Raw genomic sequence first — 7946 nt, 5'->3', positions numbered from 1 at the left:
GGCCCAGCTCCGCATTCTCTTGTCGTCAGGCCCAGCCGCTGGGCACGGAATCCGGTGCCCCCCACGGGGGCAGCACACTTAGATGCTCTGGGGTGTCCAGATCGTTTATGTGCTCATAGGCACACGCATGCAGACCACAGTTCAGGCATGGGACTGGACTGGATTTCTCCAGCACGGGGGTCAGCCCTGTCTCCCTAATTGCGCCTCAATTCTGTACAGTTTTTCTACTGATTTAATAAACAGCTTAGCTGCCTCTAGTTTCTGCTGCTTTGCATGTATCCTGGCTTCAGCGTAGGATGCTAAGTGTAATGGACAAAGCTTTCTTCTAGAAAACGAGAACTGGTGGGCTCTTGTTCTAGCTAGGACTGAGCTGACAGGCTTGGCATTGCCAGAGTCATGGCTCTTTGGGGTTCTGGGCAGGAACGTGCTGTTCTTTTGGGGTGCTCTGAGTCGTTAAGTTGCACTCAAAGTCCTGACATGAGTCATGGTAAGAGGAAGGCTGAGCAGCTGGGTCCTGACTGGTGAGGTTCATTATCCTGTCGGCCTTTACTCTTCTGCCTCCGTCTAGTTAGTCCTCTCCTTCAGTAGCTGAGGTGGCCATTGCATCCTCAAAACCTTGGACTTCTCCAGCTGCCATCACTGCTAAGAGCCCCTCCTATCTACTATCTCTGGGATCCTCTGTCTGACACTGGACTTTAAAGACAACTAAGGACAGAGAGGCAGATGCCATGGAGGGCTGAGGAGCACTTTGGCTTGGAAACTCTGGGTTAAGGGCCTAGGGTGGAGTAGCTCATGCATCTTCAGGTTAGGGCTTCTATGGATCATTCACAGTGTGTAAGTTATTCCATTCCATGAACTTTAGTAGCATTGGAGAAGTTTCTTGATCCAACAGACTTTAACTTAGCACCCTCTGGGTACAAAACACTATGTGCAATGGGAATACAAGAATGAACAAGATAATTCTCACCCTCATTTTTGAGGCCTCTTAGTTGGTAAGGTATCTAGTGACTTGTTGACTGAACCGACACACTTTTGCACATTATGGTTCAAAATGCTCCAACATCATCCAGGAAGAGCCTGCTTTATGCAAAGAGCTACTAGCACATTACAGGGACAGGAAAAGGGGAAGAAACTCATTTTTTCTTCAATTTACTGTGAGTGGGAATTTAATATGTTTAATCTTATACCAACTTTACAATTATTTTGCAGATGAAACTAGCTCAGAAAAGTTACTGGGTGGCTTAGTCATATAGCTAGGGTTCACATACAGGACCACTTGATTTCAAACCCATATTTATATATATATATATATATTTTTTTTAAAAAGTCAGTTGGAGTTTTCACAGCATCCAGAACCAGTGGGAGTGACAAGCCACACAAATCTAACCAGCCAGAGAACAAGTCTAAGGTCTTGTGGGGAGCCTGTTTCCTGAAAAGAGCAGCACAGATCTAGAGTCAGAAAAGACCACAGAATTGGGTTTGGGCTGGTTCCCGAGGAAGGGGCAAGCTTTGGCAGGTGGGTGGGAGGAAGGTGAAGAATCTTCCAACACAGCTTGAACAGAGGAGTGGTCGTTCTGTGTCTGTAGCACAGTGAGGAGATCCACCTAGCCCGAGCAGGCTGTTCCTGCTTTGAATCATTAGGGTTGAGAGTCTGACAGACCAGACTAAGAGGTTCGGGAGTAGATTCCAATAGAAATAGGAGTTCATAACCGCAGATGCTGTTGGGAGAAGGGTGAGACAAGGTATAAGGCTATCTTCTCTGGGGAGATCAGACCTCTCCTGTCCTGCGAATATTAACCATTCTCAGGCTTCATTCCAAACCCTGGCCCTGACAAGTTCTCCCACAGGTTCCTGGAGGACTTTGTTGGTTGGAAAAGAGAATCACTTATAGAACCCTTCTACTCCTTCCTAGAGCTTCAGTTACCCTTCTTGGGCTATTTGAACAAGTCAGAGATTATTTTCCCACGTACTTGGGAATCTGTCACACACAGATTCCCACAGAACTCAGAGTCTCATCCTCAAGTGGAAGCAGTGTTTGCTGCCAAGAGGCATACACACTCTACTCAGTTGCTAAGTGGTGGGAGGTGTTTCTGCCCTGATCCCTTCTTTGGCTCTCCTAATCATAACACAGCTCTAAGTTGACTAAACTTTTTTTTCCCAACAACCAGAAATGAGATCTTATTACATTGGGAAATAAAAGACACTGTCTGCAAGAAACAAAAATAGCCCTTTAAACAAGCCTGTTCTACATTTATTGAGAAACAGCTTCATAGGCTCCAAATAATTATTTACCATAAAAATTTTTTAAAAAAAGTTTTCTGGTGTCCTTTCCTCCTGAGATGCTTAAGAGATTTGATCTATTTCTTATAAAAAAAAAATTTAATATACCTCTAATTTGTGCCAAGCACTATTCTAGCACTTCTCAAATGTTAACCTTCTTTCTGACTTTTACTTTTGGATAACCCTTATTCTCTCTGAAAAGAAGTCTGACCTAATGTGTTCGCTTATTATCACTGCAAAGTCATTTCCTCCAACTCTTTACTGTCTGCCTTAATGAAGAAGGATAGCCCCTCAAAACAGGCATACCACTTGGAGCTCTGCCACCTTTATCCAGTTCCTGCCTCTTCTCACTAACGGGTGGCAGCCAAGTGCAAGTCCATGTACCTTAGGGCTTTAAGTTGAAAAGATAGAGTTGGAAGTTTCCGTGCAATGTGGACAGCCATCTGTAATTTTCTAACAATATCCCATAGACGAGGGAGCCACGGGGAGGTTGGCTGTGGGGAGGTGTGGAGCAGAGAATGAGTGCCCAGAGGGAATGAGCACCTAGGGAAGACTAAGTCTGGCAGCAGCATCTGGAAGAGATGGGAGACGGGAACCATTCCGCCACCAGGGAAGCCAAGCAGGATGTTGTCGCACTAAATGCAGATGATGAGTGAAGAGGGTCTGGACTGAGAGAGGAATGGATGTTGTAAAATACTAAGGATAGGAAAGAGTGGAAAAGGACTCTGTGGTGTGGGTCCTTGAGACTAGGAGAATGAGAACTGATGTAGACCGCCAGTTCGGGGTAGGAAAGTATGGATTCTGTTTGGGCATGATATTGTCAAGTGCTGTGGGACATCTATATGGAGATGTCATGTAGATAATGAAGCTGGGGAATTGGAGCAAGATGTGACAGAGAGAAATTTATGACATTTATGTGTGACAATGGAGGTGTCATAGAGCAGGAACTTTATCCACTAACATCCCAAGTACCTAGAACAATATTGAGCACATAGTAGATGCTCAATAAACATTTGTTGACCGAATCATCAACATAAACAGCTTTGTGGCAGTAAGGTAGACACCAAGCTTCATGGGCTTAGTGAGAGACTAGTTTAGAGGCTGGGGTCATTCACAAAGAGGCAAGAAAAAAGCAGATGTTGGACCTGAAATGGTCTAGAATAGGCTGGGAAGCCTGTGACGAATCCACAGGAGATTAATGAAAGGATCACTAAGTAGGGCTCAAGGGGAAGCTGGACACTGAGCCTGTGGTAGGGTTGGGGAGGTAATGTCCAGCGCAGGGCCTTAGGCAAGCATGTCGCACACCCTGGAAGACCCTTGAAATATCCATTCTTTCCTCGTTGAGAGGCCCCTGGTTAGTTACCACCGAATGCTATTGCAGATTGGCTCTGCGGAGTCAGTTTGCAAGGCACTGGCTTATTGGCCCGTTGGTGGGAGCCTAGGGCCTAAGAAGACACTTGGGCTTTGTATTGACCCCATGTCCATTTGTTTCCCGTCTTTCCTTCCTTTTATTCCTTCACCAACAGTCAATACTGAGCGTTTACGCAGTGGCAGCCTGTGAGCAGGGTGCTGGGGAGGCAAACATGAGGAAGGCAGTGCCTTCCCTCGAGGGCAAACTCCCCCATCACTGAGCCTCCCAGAAGTCCTGGATGACAGTCCTGATCCGAACCCTGCCCTGGTGCAGCAGATGGGCGGCATGGAGGGGAGCAGGAAGGTGATCTCTGGGCAGATTTCACAGTCAGGAAAAAGCAAGTTTGTGATTGTAGGGTCTCACGCCCGCTTATTTTGGTAAACTTTAACTCTATGATTTCCTGGGTTTGGTTCTCTATTGTTTCTCCCTAGGTTTTTGGCTACAGACAGTTCTTTTAAAATTTATAGCCTTTCTTGGTTGAGCCAAAGGAAACAAGAATGGAATGGAAGGTTCAGACCGTTCGAGTCAGAGAGAAAGTCAGGCAGTAAACCCTGGTGCCAGGTGCCATGGGCACCGTACCAAACGGAAGAGGACTCAGAACGGGCGCACCTGGAGACCCACCTACACAGTGCTTTTCTGTTCTGTTCTGGGAAGGTTTTCTGTTTTCTTTTGAGCATGCAAACTGTTGAGAGAGATGCGGCAGAAGGGGAAGTCAGAGAGACTAGAAGAAAGAGAAGAACTCCATGGGCCGTTACTGGCTTTGAAGATGAAGGGGGCCAGGAGCCTCAGCCCTACGACCTACCGCAAGGAATTGCATGCTGCCTGCGACCTGCATGAATGTGGAAGTGGGTTCTTCCCTCGTTGACCTCAGACACCTTGACTTCGGCTGTGCGAGACCTTAAGCTGCAGGCCCAATCACGCTATGCTGGACATCCTACCCATAGAAATTGTAAGATAATGTGCTGTTTTAAGCTGGCAAAAAGGAAACTGTTCTGTACAAGGAGCCTGCAGCCTTTCCCTAGGAGCGCAGCTCTAAGTTAGGGTAGGGGAGGCTGTTGATGGCGGCACTTTCTTTCTTGATGGTGGCACTTTCTTTCCCCACATTGGCGAGGCACCCACTTAGGAATTAAGTGGAAAGTCTCCCAGAGGGCAGGGGAGTTCTGGTGCTGGAGGGGAGGAGGCCATGAGATGTGTCCTTCCCATGAGATGTGCCTCTAGACTGGTGCCCAGTGCAGGGGGACATCCCCAGCCCAGAGGAGACCTGCCTTCTAAGTGAGCTTCGCCCCGGCCTGCTGGGGGTTGCTTCCTGGGGCTTCAGGGTGCTGTAGCACGGGAGCGGGGAGCGGGACTCGGGTAGAGAGAGGGCAGGGAGTGAGGCTTAAGGAGGGAGGCACAGTCCCCGGCAATCCCAGGCCCTCCTTCTACCCATCCTCCCCACACACTTTCTCTCGCCCATCCTGGCAACAGGGGTCACTTTCTGTGGGATCATGTGTGATCCCAGCTGCATCCACAAGCGCAGGCTCTGCCCCCACAGTGGCCTGGGGACTGCCCAGAACAGCCCAGGAGGTACTGATCAGGTGCTGGTGGGCTGGCCCTAGCGCTCCCAGAGCTGGGGATGAAGAGTCCTTCAACTATAAAGGAAACTCCCTAAACGCAGTTCTCCCCGGAGGTGGGGAAATCTGCTAGGAAGAGGGACCAGAGGCTTTCCTATCCTGACAGGTTCTGCGATTCCCTCCAGAGCCTCCAGCTGTCCCGCTGCTACCATGGCGCGGGCCTCAGCGGGGCGCTGCTCCCCCGACAGTCTGGCTCAAGGCAGCCAGGTTGGGCCCAAGGTATCTCCTTTAGACTGGCTTGCACTGAAGTCCCTGAAGGGGCAGCGGGGTCACTAGAGGGGCACAGCTTTACCACTCTGCTCTTCTCAACCCGACAGACTGCTCCCCTGGGCTGCTAGGTGTCAGCCCTTGTCCCTTGGACAGGAAGGTGTGCCTGTCCCCGGCCCGCTGGCCCAGGAATCCCCAGGTGAGCAACACAGTGAGGTGGGTGGGGCCTGTCCACATGCCCGGATGTTCCCCCAGCCCAGTCTCTGCACCTTCCCATTCTGATTTCTGTCTGGCTCCTCGGTCTCACGTCTCTTGTGAACACTCCTACAGCTGCATCTTCAGGATGTCAAAACTGTCTCCCGTCTCCCGACCACCTCATTCTTCTTGGGCTCTCCCTTTCCACCGGCCCCTCTCTGCCTCACAGGCGGCCCTCTCCCCTCTCCTTCCTGGTTAACCAGCTGTGTAATGAGCTGCCAGGGCTGAGCTGATGGATGATGGGCTTTCCCGTTGCTCTGCTCTTCCTCCCCCTCCCTTTGTTCCCCTCCCCTTTCCAGCCCCTTCTCGTCTCTCCCTCCACCACATATTTTATCCTCAGGGAAGGGCTCGGCGAGGGAAAGGGCCTCTGGATAAGCCAGTGGAGGAGGTAGATAGGGAAGATAATAGGGGCAGTGCAGGCAGCTCCTGCAGATAAGGATATCCTGGACTCCCTCAGAAGTGCCGTATGAGGGAGCATGCTCCTGATCCTCCCCACCTTCCTTGTCCCTGACAGGGCCATGACTGGAGGTGGGTAGAGAGGCAGCAGGGCATGAAAGAACAGCTGGGCTGGGGACTTACAGCAGTAAGAACTTAGTTTGCATCTCTGACAGTTATTAGCTGCATGGCCTTGGGCAAGTAAGCCTCAGTCTCTCCATCTGTAAAGTGCAGGTACTATCTACCTCAGAGTGCCTTGCACCAAATGTAATCTCAATAAATGTTGGCTCCTGTGCCTGCTGTCAGGGTGCTGGGCCACCCCTGAAGTCTTCCCTGCATCCTGGATTCTACTCAAAAGCTAATTCTTTCCCATGAGCCCCTCTATATGCCAGGCACATTCACACCCACAATGTCATGTTGTCCCTGTTTTTCGAATTAGGAAAGCTAGAAGGCAGAGAGGTTAACAGTGACCAGAGTAATTGTAGGTAGAGGGTTGAGGCAAGGAGTCAGAGTCCAGAGCCTCAGGACACGGTGTGCCAGCAGCAGCAGGTTGCAGAGAAAGGGTTTGCTGAGAAACGCAACTGAGCAAGAGCTTCTAAGTGGCCAGCTCTGCTCCTGCCTGTCACTTGCTGGGTGACCTTGGGGAAGTCCTTTTCTCTGAGCCTGTTTCCTTTTCTTCATCTTGCAGGTGGCATGGACCACATGCTTTGTGAGGTCCCTTTCTGCCTTCAACGGTCTGTTCCCTCCCCTGCAAAGGGACCCGGCAGGCCTGCAGCTCAAGGCCCTTCAGAGGGCTAACATTTAGTTCTCATTTTCTTCACCCTCCAATTCCTCATCCCCACCCCCACCCGTTCACTTGGGGCTTGTAATCAATGAGTCGTAAAATGAGAAAGTAACAGGAACTAGCAAAGCATGGAGAACAGCTGGGGCAGTTCCCGTGCCTTCGAGTAGGATGGACGGCCAGTCTGTCACCTCATGCCCAGCTCAGGCCATCAGGCCAGCAGTGACTCACCCAGCCTGGTCCAGGGGGGCCCCCAGCTAGAGATCAGAGTGTGGAGGCCTATTTTCAACCAGTCCAAAGGCCTCACCTTAAAACGAGTAATGAAATCTGTGTATTGACATGGAAAGATGCAGCCAGGATGTGTGGTTGAGTTGTAAAAGCAGGTTACATGATAAAGTGATCTCATTTATGTTATTATATAGAAGTGTTTGTACATATATAAAAATATGGGCGAGGAGGCTCCAAACTGTGAATAGCAGTTATCTCTGGAAGCAGATTATAGGGAAAACATTCACTTTCTACTTTATACACTGTTCCTTTGTTGGAACCTTAAAACAAGCATATATTTATAATATGGTTTTATAATAAAAAAAGGAGATGATTTTATAATAAAGATATTTCCATTATGGAGGGAGGGGCTTGTAGAAATTTGCATGAGCTAATAAAAAATGCTCAGTGTCTCTGCTTCAGGCTGGAATTTTATCATCCTAGGGAGGGAAGGTCAGTGAATGCCTGCTGATCCGAAGCACTAGATCTAAAATCAAAGCACAAAGAGTTTGATTTTTAAAAAGAGAAAATCAACAATCCCTCAATGAGTCTGGTTTGTAAGATAAAAATCTGTCAAAATATGTGATACTTAAGACAAAAGGGAATAACTGTAATGAGGTCCTTGGTGTCCGCAGCCCAAACCTGCACTCAGGGGTCTGGGCAGTCAGGGCAGAGGGCCCCTCCCCTTGGCACCAGA

Source organism: Pteropus medius, unplaced genomic scaffold (genome assembly GCF_902729225.1).
Source record: "Pteropus medius unplaced genomic scaffold, Ma_sr-lr_union100, whole genome shotgun sequence".
Taxonomy (NCBI): Eukaryota; Metazoa; Chordata; class Mammalia; order Chiroptera; family Pteropodidae; genus Pteropus; species Pteropus medius.
This window is presented reverse-complemented; position numbering follows the sequence as displayed.